Source organism: Rhinolophus sinicus, linkage group LG07 (assembly GCF_036562045.2).
Source record: "Rhinolophus sinicus isolate RSC01 linkage group LG07, ASM3656204v1, whole genome shotgun sequence".
Taxonomy (NCBI): domain Eukaryota; kingdom Metazoa; phylum Chordata; class Mammalia; order Chiroptera; family Rhinolophidae; genus Rhinolophus; species Rhinolophus sinicus.
The window spans coordinates 62634476-62653960 of record NC_133757.1 but is presented as its reverse complement, the minus strand read 5'-3'; the positions used below and the strand labels follow the sequence as shown (position 1 = coordinate 62653960).

At 38.8% G+C, this 19485-nt stretch overlaps 1 protein-coding gene across 1 annotated transcript in view; it reads left to right on the top strand.

The window, feature by feature from the left end:
- The first annotated feature begins 2338 nt into the window (after positions 1–2338).
- The window catches only part of FRMPD2 (FERM and PDZ domain containing 2), a 153760-nt gene continuing 136613 nt past the window's right edge, over positions 2339–19485 (top strand). Inside the window, 1 exon segment of the mRNA XM_074338698.1 lies at positions 2339–2557. The gene's annotated coding sequence lies outside the window, so the exon portion shown is untranslated.

The following is a 19485-nucleotide window of genomic DNA, read 5'->3' as shown; positions in this document are numbered from 1 at the left end:
TTGATAGAAAACATAAAATAAAGGACATAACTGGGAAATGGGTTTAGTGTGGAATTCCACTTGATTATGTATCCTATGTTCAAGAATTGTATATTACTATGAATAAACATGGTTCTTGAAAGTGAAACAATTGACATTTTAAAATACGCAAATTCAAAAATTTCAATAGTTAATGAGGATTTTCCATGCTTTAGTTTGAATGAATGAAATCTTAGCACAGGTAACTATGGGTTACCACTGAGTGCTAATATTTGTAACAAAAAAGGTGAGGGCAGTAGTGACTTTAAGCAGACCAGCACGTGCCTGGGTGTCAGTGACATAGGTGTTGCTCTCTGTTTTTCCTTTTTAAAATTAAAGCAAACTGGCATATATTATGGAAAGTTATGCAAATTTTGTTGCTCTCTGTTGTACAATGAACCAGCCACATAACCGAAGGAGTTCACTTTCTCCCTCGGGACTCAGTTTCTTCAATTGTACATGGTTAGTCTGAACAAATTACTGAATAAAAATTGTGTGGGCATTGCTAAAATGCAGCTGTCCATGGCTCTCCTTCAGAGATTCCAGTTCAGCTGGTCTGGGGTGGTGATGGGAAATCTACATTTTATTCAGTTAGAATTTAAATCTGTGACAAATTGGGAGAAACAGCACAAGATGCTTGCAATTATTGTAAAATGCTTTATTAGCTACTGTGGAATGCAAGTAGCTATAAGCACGAAAAAGATAAATTTTGTAAAACATTATATAAGGTTTATTAGTTTTTTAAGAAAGCAATATAACACAAGGGTACATGGAGTAAAAATCCCCCAAATGACAATAATTTCTCCAATTAATTAATAACAAATGACTAATAATAACTCAAAACTCTTTCCCCAAAACAACAATTATTAAGTTTCTAGTGATTTCTTCTAGATAAAGAATATATATTACAATATATAATACATATATAATATAATATAAACATATATAAAGAATATTATATATATATTTATATATCTAGTTACACTTAGAGGTATCATACAGGGTGATTGCACACCTTTTGTTTTTAAAAGCTTTTCTTGGCGGTTGCTGAATGCCAAACAAACAGGTTTACCTTCCACCTTTGCTGTGTATCTGTGCAGTTGGTTTTCCATTGTGTGTGAACTGCAATTTATTTATCTATCCACTATTAATGGACACTTGGGTGCCTTTCAGTTTTTCACCATTACAAAAAATTACCGCAATGAGCATCTTTTTTTACATGCATGGGTGCACTTTTGTAAGAACGTTTATGGGGTCAGTTTCTCACAGTTGGGTTTGCAAATGACATTTGCATTTATAGTTTTAATGAATATTACCAAATGCCCCCTGAGAGGTTGCACTAATCTGCATTCTCACTAGTGGCATATGGGATTGCTCATTCTGCGTTTCATCACACATCGTTATTCTGTTTTTCGGTCAGTATCTGAAGTAAAATGTATATTTTGTTTTTTAAAACATCCCTCTCCATTTTAAAATGGCTGATGATTTAAAGGGCTCCAAAATTTATTTTTTTTCACACTTATCTCTACAGAGCTGTGATCCAATTCTTGCTGTTGTCTCTCTCCTCTGGCTCCTTTCTGAACCCAAGTACCAGAGTGTGAGAATTCCTTTTCTCCTTTCTTCACATACTCCTTTAACAACAACAACAACAACAACAACAACAAGAACAAAACCACAGAAAACCACCCTGTTTTATTGAGGTATTATTGACATACAAAGAGTTATACATATCACTGTATACAACTTATTTAGTTTGGAGATAAGTATACACCTGTGAAACTATCACAATCTATACCATAAACATATCTATCATGTCCAAAAGTTTTTTCCTGTCATTATTAGTATATTATTATCATCTCTGTGTGTGTGTGTGTGTGTGTGTGTGTGTGTGTGTGTGAGATGATCACAACCACATTCCTCTTGCCTCCCCACCGGCAGCTCCGGGTCATCATTTCTCAATGTGGTCTTGCAGGGTTCTCTGTCTGTCTGGTGCAGGTCCAAAGTGTGACTCCATTCAAAAGCACGGAGGACTGTTAAGTTAATGAAACTAAGGCTGGGCTCTTGGCCCGCCCCCTGGTTCCTCACAAACCTCTTTCTTTTGATTGGACAAGGAGATAAAGTGACCTCAGTGTAAAAGCTAGTACTGAGCTGCAATCCCATTGTCTTCCGTGGCCCCTAATCCAGTTGAGCTCTTACAGGCTCTCACAATCACCGGATTTGAGCTTTTACAGGCTCTCACAATCACCGGATTTGAGTACGCAGACTGCTGAGGTGGCTCTGCCTGCTAATAGGCCAGAGACTGTACAGGGCTGGGCGCATGCGAGCAGCGGGACAGAAGGAAAGGGTCCTTGTTGACTCACTCTCTGGGCAGCCAAGTGCTTAGTAACAAAACAGTAAACAAAGGCAGCCGCACTGGTGACAGTGGCAGCTCAGCAGAGAGAAAAGCAAGAGATCCTGCTCACTGTTGGAACGTTGTGCTGATGAAGGCCTAGATCAAATTGTGGAGACTTTGGGAGGCAGCCTCTGACACAGGACACAGGTACAATTTGACACCATTCACTTTTCTCCTATCAATCTGGATGAAGGGACAGGAGAACCCATCGGCTGGGTCTGGGTACTGGGGAAAAGGATCACACAGCTGGGCTAGGCCCTGTGTTAACCGCTCTTTGCAGTGTTATTTGGAGGACTATTTGTCCCAGGCTACTGGGAAGGCCTGATTCAGACAGTGTATTTGTTTTTTAAGCAGTAACAACATGGAGTTTAGGGTAAGACCAACCCTTGTTTCAACCACTGTTTTGCTATTTAGTGTCTATTCAAATTCAAGCAAATATTGTAACTTTCCTGAGACTCATTTTTCTCACCTGGAAAATAGGGGTGATAGCACTTACATTGCAGTGTTGTTGAGGATACATGGGGTGACACATGTAAGGCACTTGCACATGTTTAGAGCATAAGAGTAGCCCAATATATGATAGCTGTCACTACTTTTTCAGGAGTAAGTGTTGTGGTTATTGTTTAAAGAAAGTCAGTGGTTTAAGGTAAAAAGTCTCAGGCCATGTCTAGTTGACATCCAGAAAACAATGGAAAAAGAAACAAAATGTTAATAATTCACCTAGTTTTATATATAGGCTTAGAGGCAAGAAAGAACTCAGTTGAGTTTTTCAACAGTTTAAACAACTTTTTCTAAAAGCAACAATTGAATTCAGAGATGAAATGTGTATATATCGCCTGCCAAATCCTGTGATTTGCTATAAGCTACAGCTGAAACCAATTAATTAGTTTGTCAATTCAATAAGCACTTAGTATCTACTGGGTGCCAAACCAGATGTTAGGTGCTGGGGACACCTCTCCCTGCTCAGAGCATCTTCCAGGTGAGTGGGGAAGCCAAAAAGCTCTACCTGCATAACAACTCCATGATGGTAGCAAGAGCTGAAATGGTGCAGGCTCCTGGAAGGGGTGATGTTTGAGTATGGTTTGAATGCTAGTGGGAAGTAGCGGGAGGTGGAAGTGGGGAGATGGGGAGAGGCTGAGAAAAGCTCATGCAAAGGCCCAGTGGCATAAATGAGTAAAGCATATTCTGGGAATGACAGGCAGTGGGCTTAATTTTAGTGAAGTGTGAGTGTGGGTATCTGATAAAAAAGGATGCTACAGTGTTGAACAGGGCAGGGCAAGAGAAGCCTTCTATGGCTTTCATTTCATTCCGATGTTGCTGGAGAGCCATTTAATGAGGGGGATACCATGATTGCAATGAAATATTAGAAATATTGTTTTGGTAGTAATAGAGATATGAGGTTGGAGTGGGGAAGCCTGGAATAATGAGATTGACTAGCCTAAGGAAACAGCAATGGTGAAGTAGAGAGCCTCAGAGCAGGTGCTGCCAACACTGTGAAAAACCCCAAACATGCACATCTATACATCTATAAGTTCATTAAAATTTTATGGCTATCACATTTATAAGTAATAAAATCTACAATATTCTTTATTGCAAATTCCATTTAGCCAGTTGATTTGCATGGAATTTAACTGCACTCTCATATCCTTAGTCAGCCTACGTCTGCAATTGAGCAAGGAGTGTAGTTCCAACATGAATGTTGGCTGATACTTTATATTGACAAGAAGAAAGGTAAGCAATGAAAGTGAATGTATTAACTTCACTCATCTGTCAATGATGTGAGTGACTTATTTGCTGAACTGAATAATTTTTGAATTCTGGAAGAATATTTTCTGAGTTTTTGTTCTATTCACAATGTAACAGCGACAGACATGACACACTTTCAGGTTTAATTCACATTATTAATGTTTTTTCCATCACTTTCTTCAGTCAAGACAATCAACAGAACAACAAACCAAGCCCTGATTTGTAGCTTTTGCCAATTTCTGTGGTGTAAATACTACCACTATGGTCAATCCCATGCTCTCAATGTGATATCCCTGAACATAAAGTTGGAAGAGGTATGCACTAGCATATCATTATACAGCATTTCTACCATATACGTGCAATGGATTTAAATAATCTTGAAAGCATAGATACTAGTAAAATGTAGTAAAATTATTAGGCAATGGTGAGTTTTGGGGCATACTGTTTATATAGTTTATTAAATTGGAAGTTTCTGTAACTTCATTTTTGCAATGGCTATGTTTAACAACCAGCTTGCAAGATTCCTGGAGATGTAATAATTGGTTCTCACTGGTCAGGAGCAGTCTTCTTCAGCACCTCACAGGACCCAGAGAGTCCATGGGGATGGGAATGTAATTAGTGGGGATGGGAGAAGGGAACACAAAGAAAGGAATTAAGAAGAATACTGACTTTTCACAAATACCGGAGGTGCCAAAAAAAGTATACACATTTTAAGCAATGTTATCTTAAAATGTGTATACATTTTTTTGGCACTCTCTGTATATCACTCACCAAAATAGGAAATGCAAGAGTGGATTCCGAGGTGCAAGCCATTGTTGGACTCTTTGAAAAGACCAACATGAAGTGAGGACTATTCATTTAAATTCAGAACAGAGAAGGATGAGTGCTGTTTGCAGGCTTGAAGAGAAGTTACGAGACTTCTTCAGATGCCTGCAGACTCGCTGCTCACTCCGGTCAGCCAGACCCTGTGGGGTAGAGGCGGGGTCCTATTTGTTGAATGTTCAGCATTTAAACCCCCAAGCCTGGCACCTCAGTGCTCAATGGAATTTACTTTGGCTAAGTTGTTATGCATCAATCCTTTGATTTTTAAAGTAATGTTTACTTTGCCCTTCTACAAAATGAATGTAATGATACTCTCTACGAAGTGTGTTTTGAGCCTGAAGGAATATCTGGAAAGCGAAATAAACATTTCTGGAGAAACTCTTAGGTGCCGCCCCTTGCCCAGGTTGCCTCTCTCCATCAGTCCTGATCACTGGACTTGAGGCTCTGGCAGGAGAAGCAGGCCTGTTCAGAGGGGCCTGCTGAACCTGGGGAGAGCTCTGGGTAGGCTAGGGAAGTGTGGGCCAGGCACACAGCCTGTAAGAGAGCACCAAGGAAAACAGCCATTGTGGGGACAGAGCCAGGAGGGCAGTTTCCAGGCTCTCGGCCTCACGTGGAAAGGTGCTGGCTCAGGTAGTAAATGGCCATCAACTGTGATGGGATGGCCATCAGCTGTGGCTAGTTGGCCGTCAGCTGTAACTGGTGAGCCATTGGCCACTAATATAACTGCTGTAGCTACTCTAGCAGCAAATGGGAGGCTGGCAAGAAGATGGTGGCTGAGCCAGCAAGTGCGGATTGCAGTTAGCAAATGAGGTTGGTTGGTTGGCAGAGAAGAGGATGGCAGCTTGCGGACCGCGTGGCTCCTGCTTCCTGTGTCTCCTACCCAGCCTCCAGCGAGACTATAGTGATACGACTCCCCTATTTATGGCTCCATGGGTTTTCCTTTTTGGCCTCACCATGTCCTGCATTCTTATGTGGGGAACGGGACCAGAGACCCTGCATGACACCCTGCATGCACAACAGCCCTGTTGACCGTTTCTCCCCTCTTAGTACCCCAAGTCCCTGGCTGGGGTACTTGCCCCTCCCCCCACAGCACCCCCTTTTGTATGTCCCTTCCACTCACAGCTTCTATGTATAGGCCACACAAGCCCAGACATTGGGCAGCTGACCTTGGTTTACTACCTCTGCTTATCCTCTGGGAAGTCCTCCATGAGATTCGCCCCTCTGAGCTAAGACAGTGGTTACCCCAGTTCCCTGGAACATTGACCAGCCTTAGTTAGGGGTCTCCTTGGTTACCTGACACAGCAATTCTATCTCCAAATTCTGACTGGCTGCAGCCATTGCCTGCCTGTAACTGGTTCTTCCAAACAAGCTGACAGGACCTAGGGTGGTGCCATCTTAACTTGTACAGAGGAACCATCAGGTGATCTTGTTAAAATGCAGATTCTGACTCAGGAGGCTGGGAAGGGCCTGAGTATGCATTTCTAACAGCTCCCAGGTGATGCCAGAGTGGCTAGTGTGAGGGACCACACTTTCAGTAACAAGGACTGGGGTGGACCGCCCAGGCCAAGGCCACCTGCAGCCCCACTGGTGAAGCCACTTCTGCTCTCAAGCCTAGTTTTGCAGGTGTGTCCCTGACCCATCCCCTGCCCTCACTGTATAATCAACATTAATGATATGAAAAGCTAGAATTTATTGAGAAGCTACTGTGTGTCACACATAAAACTCATGTTTACAGATGAGTAAAGAGAAAAAATAAGTTATCCAAGGTGAACAAGGGTCTATCCAGCTCTGACCTCAAAAACTGCCTTCTCAGCCACTATGCTTTGCTATTCCTATTTCCTTCTGAGTTTTACTGGCCCTGAGGCCAATGTTTTCAGCTGTTTTCCTCCCAGACCTCTCCTCCCTGAGACTGTTTGGCTAAGTCCCCTTCCCCAGGGTTGGTCTTCGTGTTATTCTTGGTTACTGGCAGCTTGATTGCTCACTGCCTTTTTTTCCCTTGCCTTGGCTGTAGACCTCCTCTGCCCTATAATTCTTTTAGCTGAAAACGGTTGTAATAGCCCAATGTCATTGGAAACAGATTTGGTTGTGAACAAAGGTAGGCAGGAGATCGCAGAACACTGGAAAGTACCGGTTCATGGTGAGCTGGTGCCAGTCAAGAGGTAGATTTTGAGACTTAACTGTCAGAACTTACGCTTCTATAGATTAAAGAGGTGTAGAAAAGCATCTGGCTTTGTAGAAAATGTGTTGCGTATTTAAACAAAGTGTCATTAAAATATTTCATTGTTCCATGTGTCAGTGTCATTTCTGCCTGATGCTGGTCCACAGAGTACAGGCAGCTCCCATGGACTCATTGATTGGACAGCTGGGTCATTCAGCCTGTGGGGAAGGGGAAGAAGTCGATCCAGGTGGGAACGTCTCCACACAGCCCCTGGGAAGGACAGGAGGTGAGAGGGCTGCATCTGAAGCATGGAGAAACATCTTGCTTTCAAGGAAAGTGTCTGAAGATGTCTGGAGGGGTGGAGGGGTGGACTGGAGGTCCCATAAGCCGTCAGCCTTGTTCAGGTGTTTGGAACCTGAAATGATCCTGTGGAGAATAGAAAGCCAATGAAGGTTTTAACACGGAGGGAGTAACATGGTCGGATTTGTGTTTTAGGAAGACATCTCTGCAGGGTGGAGGATGGATCGGGGCAATGGTAAGGCTGGGTGCAAGGAAACCATTTGGGAGAATAAAGTGGTCATTCAGGTTGGGAATGCTGCTAACTTAGACCAGGCCAGTGGCTGTGGGGCTGGGCAGAAATGGATGAAGAGAGATTTTGGAGATGACCATTAAGAGGATGGGGAGTGAAGGGCAGGAGACAAGAAAGACCTGAAGGCTTGTCTGGAGCAGCTGGGTAGGTGGTAGTGCCATTTATTGGGACAGGGAGGTGGAGGGAAGATGATTTCAGTCTTGAGCATTCATTCGGGTTGTTTTAATAGGCAGCTGGGAACAGCAAGCAGGAGCTCAAGAGAGAACTAGGAGCTGGAGACATGACTGGAGGTGATAGGCTGACAGTTGGTAACTTTAGAGTGTGTAGAGTGATTCAAGGGGAGAGGCCAGGGCAGAAAGAACCCAGAAGACCACCAACATTTGGCATTTCATTTTTTCACTGTTACAAATAATGCCACGGCAAATCTCTCTGAGATTTGCCAATTAAATTGTTAATTAACTCGTGTCAATTAAATTGTTAGCATAAATTCCCAAAAGAGGAATAACTTGATAGGAAGGATGGACATCCCTTGGCTCCTGATAAGTGTTGCCAAATTGCTTTATAAATCAGCATCTCAAATTGGCCGCACTCGGAGTAAGGTCTCTGAGAGGAACAGTTTCATTGCAACCTCACAAGCACTGAGTGTGTTTAGCATTGAAGCCAACTTGATGGATGAAAAATGGGCCTCCTGGTTGTTTCCATTTGCATCGCTTTGATTACATGTCGGGTGGACAGTTTTTCATATGCTTTAATAATCAGTTGCAATTTTCTTTTATGATTTTTCTTAATCTCACTTTCCGCTTATCTACTGGTGTTGGGAGCCACAGATACTTCTCTCTCTCTCTCTTTTGACAGAAATAGTGACTTTCAGCTTGACCTTCATATCCCAGCTTGTTGTGTTGTACTTCATAGATGTTATAGTGGGAAGCACCCTTGAAACTCAGGAACCTAGAGGGGAATCTGGGAACGGAAGCCCAGGCAAGGAGCTTGAGACTAGTTTTCTTCTACAACCACTTGGAATGTCATGTGAGGAAATGCCTTCATTTCTCCACCCCTCAGCTGTTCTCACATGTTTCTTTTCTGTGTTGCAGTGAGGTCCCTTGGGTCAGTTAAGCTTGATACAGATAGGTAAGGACTGTCTCTTTTCTAACCATTATTTTTAATGATCTGCTCTGGATGGCTATATTTGGCTGAATGATATTACTTCGCCTCTAGAGGAAAATTTTAAACAAAGTATTCTTTTTGTGGAGTTTGTGATAGGGTGAGCCACTTCTCAACCTGTGTTAGATTGGGAACCCATTAAAGGCCCTGCCCTGCCTGAGTCCCCTCATCCAGAGATTAATCTCCCAGAAGTCACTGCGGGATGAGAGGGGGTTAAGCTCTCTGTGAAGAGGGGTCCTTCTAAACCTGTCTGGCTCCTGAACCCCTCAGAAGGCGACAGAGCCCTTCTTGCTAACTGACATTCATGGATCATTTCCCCCAACACACTAACCTGTCTCCGTTTCACATTTTCTCTCTCCCACTGGGTAATGCAGCCAGTGAAAGGAAAGCATGCTTTATCTTTGGTTGTCAGACAGAAATGGTTGAGTTTAGATGCAAGGCCCTACGTATTTAATTTATCAAACCAAAATGAATATCTGGAGGAAACGACCAGAAACCTGGCTTGTTAATGCCCACTCCAGGACCTTTTAAGTATGAATATTTATTTTACCCATATTTTATTTTAATAGACTTTCTTTTTAGAGCATTCAGCATAATGCTTTTAAGATCCGTACAAGCTGTTACAAGGATCAATAGTTGACTTTCCATTGCTGAGTAGTATTCCATAGTATAGATATACCACAATTTGTATAACCATTCACCAGGTAAAGGGCATTTTGGTTGTTAACAGTTTATTATGAGTCAAACACAAACATTTGTGTTCAGGTTTTTGGGTGGATGTAAGTTTTCATTTCTCTGACCTGGAGTGTAAATCCTGGATCATATATGTAGTAAGAGTATGTTTATTTTTTATAGAGTGGTTGTACCGTTGACATTCCCACCAGCAATGAATGACAGATCCAATTTCTTTGCATTCTCACCAGCATTTGGTATTATTACTTTCCCCCCCATTATAATTGGTGAGCAGTGATATCTCATTCCTTCCTCTTATGGCTAGTAATATTGAACATCTCTTCATATACTTATTTGCCATGTGTATACGCATATCTACTTCAGTGAAATGTCTCATCATGTCTTTCGCCCATTAAAATTTTTAAAACAATAAAAATTTTTTAGGGCAGTTTTAGGTTCTTAGCAAAACTGAGTGGTAGGTATAGGTACTCCCTACCCCCACTCAGGCACAGCCGCCCCCATTATCAACACCCCCACCAGAGTGGTGTATTTGTTACAACTGATGAACCTACATGGACACATCATGATCCTCCCAAATCCATAGTTTACATTAAGATTCTCTCTTGGTGTTGTGCATTCTAGAGGTTTGGACAAACGTATAATGACGTATATCTACCATTATAGTATCATACAGAGTATTTTCACTGCCCTAAAAATCCTCTATGCTTCACCTATTTGTCCCTCCTTCTCCCCTCAATCCCTGGAAACCACTAATTTTTTTTACTGTCTCCGTAGTTTTGTTTTTCAGAATGTCATAGAGTTGCAATCACACACTATATAGTCTTTTCCAATTGGTTTCTTTCACTTAGTAATATTAATTCAAGTTTCCTTTATGTCTTTTCATGGTTTGATAGCTCATTTCTTCTTAACACTGAATAATATTCCATTGTCTTCACGTATTACAGTTTGTTTATCCATTCACCTACTAAAGAAAATCTTGGTTGCTTCCAGGTTTTGGCAAGTACAAATAAACATCTGAGTGCAAGTTTCAGTGTAGACATGTCTTCAGCTCCTTTGTGTAAACCCCAAGGATTACAATTGCTGGATCACGTGGGAAGAGTTTGTTTAGTTTTATGAGAAACTGCCAAGCCATCTTCCAAAGTGGCTGCACAATTTTGCATTCCAACCAGCAATGAATGAGAGTTCCTGTTGCTCCACATCATCAATATTTTTTGTCAGTGTTCTGAATTTGGGCCACTCTAATAGGTAGAGTGTTACCTCATTGTTGTTTTAATTTGTATTCCCCTGGTGACATATGATGTCATCTCTTTATGTGCTTATTTGCCATTTATATATCTTCTTTCATAAAGTGTCTGTTCAGGTCATTGGCTCTTTTGTTTAAATTGGGTTGTTTTCTTATTGTTGAGTTTTAAGAGTTCTTTGTATATCTTCCATAACAGTTCTTTATCAGATGTGTCTTTGGGAATATTTTGTCCCAGTCTGTGGCTTTTCTTATTATTCTTTTGACATTGTGTTCAGCGGAGCAAAAGTTTTTAATTCTAATGAAGTCTAGCTTATTATTTTTTCATGGATTGTGCCATTGCCATAGCCATACTCAAGGTCATCTAGGCTTTTTCCTATGTTATCTTCCAGGAGTTTTCTAGTTTCACATTTTACATTTAGGTCTGTGATCCATTTTGAGTTGATTTTTGTGAGTGGTATTAAGTCTGTCTCTAGATTAATTTTTTTGCATGTAAATGTCCAGTTGTTATAACACCATTTTTTGAAAAGATTATCTTTGCTCCATCGTATTGCCTTTTCCCCTCAGTCAAAGATCAGTTAACTATATTTGTATGGGTCTGTTTTTGGGCTTTGTATTCTGTACAATGATCTATTTTTCTATTCTTTCCCCAATACCACATTCTTTTGTTTAGTCACTCTATACTAATGTTTGAAGTCAGTCTTCCAACTTTATTTTCCTCTTCAATATCATGTTACATATTCCAGTTTTTTGCCTTTTCATATTAACTTTAGAATCAATTGTCAATAGTACCAAATAAATTACTGGGATTTTGGTTGGGATTGCATTAAATCTTTAGATTAAGCTAAGAACTGACATCTTACCACTATTATGTCTTCCTATCTATGAGCATAAAATACCTCTCCCTTTATTTGGCTTTAAAGCATTTCTCTCATCAGAATTTTGTAGTTTTCCTCATAAGGATCTTGTACATACCAGGGGTACCAAAAATGTATACATTTAACTTGTATTCACCTTTTGTTATTGGTATATATTGAGTAACACAATTTTAATACAAGATTTTTCTCTCTTAAAATGTGTATACATTTTTTTGGCACCCTCTGTATTTTGCTACACTTATTCCCAAGCGCTTCACGACTTTTTGGTGCTAATGCAATTGATATTGTATTTATAATTTCAAATCCTAATTGTCAAAGATCAGGTGACTGTATTTGAATTGAACGTGCCTTCTTTTAGCTTCCATCCATGGGTGGCTGCTATTCCCTGGGGCACATGGGACACACACCCCTGAATCTTCTCTTCTTCCTGGAAAACTTCCCCAGCTCCTTCACCCCATGATAGTTCTATTGTCCTCCACCAGTTAGGAAAATCTTTCTAAGAAAATTAAATGACCTTGGAAAATATCTTAGCTTTGTTTTATGCCCCAGAATGTGGCATATGAAAATATTCCATGTGAGCCTGAGAAGACTGCAATCTTCTGTTGTTAGGTGAAACGGTCTATAGATGTCAATTAGATGTTCCTGATTGATGGTGTATTCCGTTTAACTACGTTCTTACTGATTTTCTGTCTGCTGGATTTGTTAATTACTGAGAGAGGTGTGTTGAAGTCACCAATTGTAACAGTGAATTTGTTTGCCTTTGTATTTCTACCAGTTTTTGCCTCAGGAATTTTGATGTTCTGCTATTAAGTGCATACACGTGAAGGATTGTTATGTCTTCTTAGAGCATTGACTCCCTTATCATTATGTAATGCTCCCCTTTATTCCTGATTTATATATATACATATTTCTGACATCTGTTTTGCCTGAAATTACGATAGCTATCCCAACTTTCTTTTGATTTGTGTTAGTGTGGTATACTTTGTTTCCCTGAAAATAAGACCTAGCCAGACCATCAGCTCTAATGTGTCTTTTGGAGCAAAAATTAATATGAGACCTGGGTTTATATTATATTATATTATATTATATTATATTATATTATAAAATCGAGTCTTATATTATAGTAAAATAAGACCTTATATTAATTTTTGCTCCAAAAGGTGCATTAGAGCTGATTCTCCAGCTAGGTCTTATTTTTGAGGAAACACTGTATCATTCTCTATCCCTTTATATTTAAAGTGGGTTTCTGTAAACAGCGTAGTTGGGTTTTGTTTTTTCATCCACTCTTGTCAGTTTCTGTCTTTTAGTTAGTACATTTAGACTATATGTATTTAAAGTGATTCATGGTATAGTTGGATTAGTAGCTAATATATCTATCGCTATTTTCTATTTGTTACACTTGTTATTGGTGTCTTTTTAAATCTTCCCTAATTTTCTGCTTTCTCTGTTTTTAACTGAGCATTTTTAGGATTCCATTTTCTCTCCCATCTCAGCATTCAGTTATACTTAAAAAATATTTTTAGGGGTTGCCCTAGAGTTTGCAGTATATATTTAAAACTACTGAGTTCACCTTCAGATGACACCATCCTGCTTCATGTGCAGTGTGGGTACCTATAACAGGATCATCTGTGACTGGCTGTCATTCATTTCACTTATTCACAAGGTATAACCACTCAATACATTGTTGCTATTATCATTTGAGCAAACAGTTAGCTATATCAACTAAGAATAAGGGAAATAAAAGGTTTAATTTTACCTTTATTTATTTCTTCTCTGATGCTCTTCTTTTCTTTATGAATATCTGATTTTCTGATCTATATCATTTTCCTTCTTTCTGAAAAACTTTTTAAACATTTATTGTCAGGCAGGCCTGCTGGTGACTGATTTCCTCAGTTGTATTTTTCTTTTTATTTTGTCTAAGAATTTTTTTTTTTTAAAGATTTTATTGGGGAAGGAGAACAGGACTTTATTGGGGAACAGTGTGTACTTCCAGGACTTTTTCCAAGTCAAGTTGTTGTCCTTTCAATCGTAGTTGTGGAGTGTGCAGTTCAGCTCCAGGTCCAGTTGCCGTTGTTAGTTACAGGGGGCACAGCCCACCATCCCTTGTGGGAATCGGGGAGTCAAACTGGCAACCTTGTGGTTGAGAGCCCACTGGCTCATGTGGGAATCGAACCGGCAGCCTTAGGCGTTAGGAACACGGAGCTCCAAACTCCGGAGCCACGGGGCAGGCCCTTGTCTGAGAAATTTTTTATTTCTTCTCTTTTGAAAGATATTTTTGCTGAATACAGAATTCTAAATTGGTGGTATATTATTTTGATATTTTAAATATTTCACACTACTGTCTTCCCGCTTGAATGGTTTGTGAAGAGAAGTATAGTGTAATTCTTACCCTTTTCCCTCTATAGATGAGTTGTATTTTTTCTCCAGCTTCTTCCAAGAAGTTTTCTTTGTGTTTGGTTTCCTGCAGTTTGAATATGATGTGTTTAGGTGTTGATTTCCTGGTATTTATGCTTCTTGATGTTTTCTGAGCTTCCTGTATCTTTGGCTTGGTGTCTGTTATCAATTTGGAAAATCCTCAGCCATTATCACTTTAAATATTTTTCCTGTTCTTTTCTCTCTTCTCCTTCTGGTATTTTTACACATATGTTACACTTTTTGTAATTGTCCCACAGTTCTTGAATAGTTTGTTCCATTTTTCTTTTCATTCTTTTTTCTCTTTGCATTTCAGTTTTGGAAGTTTTTATGGATATATCTTCAAGCTAACTGATGCTTTCCTCAAATGTATTCATCCTACTAATAAGCCCATCAAAGACATTCTTCATTTCTCTTACAATGTTTTTGATTTTTTAACATTTCCTTTCTATTTTTTTTTTTTTTTTTAGAATTTTCATCTCTTGCTTACATTACATATCTATTATTACATGTTGTCCACTTTTTCAGTTGGACCCCTTAACGTATTATCATAATCGTTTCAAATTTCCAGTATGATAATGGAAAGATTTATGCCATATCTGAGTCTGGTATTTGTTTTGTCTCTTCAAACTGTGTTTCATCTTGCTTTTATACACGACTTGTAATTTTTTGCTGAAAGCCAGGCATGATATATTGGGTCATAGGAACTGAGATAAATAGGTCTTTAGTGTGGACATTTATGTTTATTTGGCTAGGATTTTCACTGTGTTTACTGTTTGCTGTATCTGTAGGTGTCTGAGGCTTCAGTTTCCTCTTGTGTTCCTGTTTTCATCTTTGGATTTCTCTAGAAACTCCTTTTTAAGAATAAAAATTCCTTCTTAAGTAGACTCCTTGTAGTTCTTTCAGCTGTTACTCTCTGTTATTATACAGGAGTCCTGTTGGTGTGATGGTAAGGTGTGGGTTGAGAGGGTGTATTCTGTAATCCTGTGAGTAGGTCTCATTCTTTTAGTAAGTCTGTTCCTTTGGGCTGTGACTTCCCATGGGCTTCTTAGCTTCTTCTCCCCTAAGGTGAGATAGGAAGGCTAGAGGCACTGGAGTTGGGTATTTCCCTTCTCCCAGGTTGGTTAGACTCTGGTAAAGTAGCTTCCCTGAGGGCAGCAGGAATACAGAATGCTCTTGGCTTGTTTCAAAATGGTTACTTTTCTTCTTCCCTTGCTGGAAAGCATGAGGGGATTTTCTCAAATATTGCCCACAAGAATCTCATAGGACTCCTGGAGGTAAAACTCACAAAAGTGTAAGGTCCCGCTAGGACTGGACCCAGGAATTTTTAAGTGTTAAGTTAGTCCACACAGCCTCCGCAGTTTGTCACTTACAGTCTAAGCTTTCCTTCCCTGGTACTGACTCCAGCCATTTCTGTCCATGGTAAGCTACTGTTCTACATTCATCCATCTCTCCAGTTTTGGAGGTATCAGTTTTCCCTGGGATCTCAATTCTCTGATAGATCTAAGAGTTGTTGATTTTCAGTATGTTCCATTTTTTTTCTTGATGTAAGAATGGGAGTGGTGATTTCCAAACTCTTTACGTGTTGGAGTGAGAACTGAAAGTCTGCCTGCTGCATATTTTTAAACTGCATTCACAATAAATGTCATACCAAACTTTAAAAAATAGTTCAAGATATTACTCTTATTTTGTGGATTTTGAATTGTTTCTATCTTGCTTAACTCATGTTAATTAATTTCAAGTTTTTTTCAAAACGTCAGAAATCCACAAAAAACAAAAAGTTGATATTTTTACTATTTTATGCATTTAATAACAACAATTTGGGCTGCTTTGTATATAAATGACATCATTTTTATGTATAAAAATTTTGGATATAATCATTGGGATATATACGACCGTCACGGCAAAAAGGTGAAGAAGGCTTTCAATAAACATCAGAGTGCATATATCTTTACAGATAAATGTTTTCAAATTTTTGGGTAGATACCAAGGAGAGGGATTGCTGGGTCATGTGGTAATTCTATTCTTATTTACGGTGACCAAGACATGGAAACACCAAAGTGTCCTTCGATAGATGAATGGATAAAGAAGTTGTGGTATATATACACAATGGAATACTATTCTGCCATAAGAACAGATGAAATACTGCCATTTATGACAACATGACTGGATCCTGAGATTATCATGCTAACCGAAATAACTCAGACAGAGAAAGTCAAGAACCATATGACTTCACTCATATGTGGGATATAAAACTGAAAGCAACAAAGGAATAAGACAAATAAAGAAACAAAAACTCATAGACACAGACAACAGTTTAGAGAGTAAGGGGGGAGGGAGATGGTACAATAGGGTAAAGGGGGTCAAATATATGGTGATGGAAGAAGAACTGACTCTGAGTGGTGAGCACACAATGTGATATATAGACGACGTATTATAGAATTGCACACTTGAAACCTATGCAATTTTACTAACTCTTGTCACCCCAATAAATTTAATTAAAAAAAGAAAAACAGAAAAAGAAGAAGGCTTTCACCATGTCAGTCACAAATTCAACATGATTGTATCCTAAATCTCAATATTGCTACTTCTCCCTCTCCCTTTCCCCTCCTATATAGGTATATAATATTTAGCACTTTAATTAATCTTAAATTTTCTGTGTGGTACAAATTTACTTTTTGCCAATTGGAGAACCATTGTCCTCATGCCATTCATTATCAATGCATCTTTTCTTACTGATTTAAATTACTACATTTTCTTATTCAGTTTGGCTTATTTCTAGATTTTCTATTCTGTTTCATTAGTCTGTTCATATGCTAGCACCACACTGTTTTATTCATAAAGGTTTTATAATAGAACTAGTTTTTGTTGTAACACTGGTTAAAAAGTCTTTGCAGCGTCTTGATTTTTGCACTTTCAGCTTCACCAGAGAGCTTAACATTGTGGAAAACATACCAGGTCTTGAAGCCACTAAACCTGCCATTGTGAACCTTAAAAGATGACATACCTGAGGAATTTTAACTTTTTAAAAAAATGTGTTTGTATATTGCCAAGGTTTTCTCTAAAATTGTGGAATTGTTTTCACCTGATGACTTCTATGTTTGATCTTTGGTCCTTCCGTTGCCTTTATTTTTCTTATTTCTCATCTTCATTCAGATTTTTTTTTTGAACTGGCAATTAATTGTTCCAGTTAAATAACTTTCTTCCTTTAAAATTGTTTGGTTTTCATTTATAATTGGCATACAATATATTAGTTTCAGGTATACAATATAGTGATTAGACATTTATTATATAACGTATGGGTGATCACCTTATTAAATCTAGTACTCATCTGACACCATACACAGTTATTACAATATTATTGACTATATTCCTTATGTTATAATTTACATTCACATGACTATTTTGTATGAGGCATGATAAAAACATACAAATGTTGTATACAGCGAATAAAAATTTTTATTACAGTGAAAGACACATTGCCACTAACCCCCCTCAAAATACTCTCCCTTGCTTCAAACACACTTATTCCATTGTTCTTGTCACCTTTTGAAGTAGTTATGGAAGTCCTGTTTCATGAGAGCCTTTAGTGGTGCTGTCATGGCTGTCTCAATGTCCTGAATCATTTTGACTTTGGGGAAGAGCCATAAGTCGCACAGTGCCAAATCTGGTGAATAAGGTGGTGAGGACCCAATGTAATGTTTTTATTTGACAGAAATTGCCATATGCCAGAAGCGATGTGTGACATAGGGTTTTGTCATGATGGAGGATGAATTATGGCACATTTTAAAACATACCTTTTCTCAACCGTAGCTCACACCTGACTGACAGCACTGAACAAGTTGAAACTTGTGACACACTGTTGCTGAGGTTCCACGCACCACTTCCCGAATTGAAGATCCCTGCCTTTCTGTTGGATGGCACTCGGCAGCAGCATTCACTATATTTTGTGTTCACAACAGAAAGGCTCTGTGTCTCACATAATTTCTGGTAGATGGCAATTTCCATAAAATAAAAACATTACGTTGGTCTTCATCTACCTTATTGACCGGATCTGGCACCATGCGACTTCTGGCTATTCCTCAAAGTCAAAATGACCATGAAAGGTAAACGTTTTGAATCAATTCAGGACATTGAGGCAGCCACGATAGCACAACTAAAGACACTCATGAAAGAGGACTTCCAGAACTGCTTCAGAAAGTGGCAAGAACAATGGGATAAGTGTGTTCAAACGAGGAGGAGTATTTTGAGGGAGATTAATAACAATTTGTCTTTTACTGTAATAAACTTTTTTATTTAAACATTCACTATATTGTTTGATCACACCTCGTAACTACCAATTTGTACTTCTTAACTCCTTCCCTTTTTCATCCATCTCCTTAAACCCTCTCTTATCTGGCAACCCTGAAAATATTCTCTGTATCTGTGAGTTTGTGTCTGTTTTGTTCATTTGTTTATTTTGTTCTTTAGATTCCATATATAAGGGAAATCATGTGGCATTTGTCTTTCTCTGTCTAACTTAGTCTACTCAGCATACTACCCTATAGGTCCATCTATGTTATTGCAAATGGCAACATTTCATTCTTTATTATGACTGAGTAATATTCCATTGTATATATGTACCACCTCTTCTTTATTCATTCATCCTTTAATGGACACCCAGGATGCTTCCATATCTTTGCTATTATATATGATGCTGCAATGAATATATGGATGCATATGTCCCTTTGAAGTGGTGGGTTTTTTTTTTTTTTTTCAGATAAATACCCAGAAGGGAGATAACTAGGTCCTTCTTTCTCTCTGTTATAGCCTTTGTTTTAAAGTCTATTTTGTCTGGTGTAAGTATTGCTATCCCACTTTTATTTTTCATTTCCATTTTCATGAAATATCTTTTCCCATCCCTTTACTTTTAGTCTCTGTGTGTCTTGTGATCTGAAGTGGGTCTCTTGTAGGCTCTATATGTAAGGGTCTTGTTTTCTTATCCACGCAGCCACCCTATGTCATTGGATTGAAGCATTTAATCCTTTTACATTTAAAGTAATTTTGATAGATATGTAGTTATTGCCATTTTATTATTCATATTTTGATCTTTTCTTCTTCTTCTTTTTAAAAAGGTCCCTTTAACATTTCTTGTAATACTGGTTTGGTGGTGATGAACTCCTCTAGCTTTTTCTTGTCTGAGAAGCTTTTTAATCCATCCATCGATTCTAAATAATAGCTTTGCTGGATAGAGGAATCTTGGTTGTAGGTCTTTGTTTTCCTTCACTTTGAATATTTCGTGTTAATCCCTGCTGGCCTGCAAAGCTTCTGTTGAGAAATCAGCTGATAATCTTATCAGAGCTCCCATGTATGTAATTAACTATTTTTCTCTTGCTG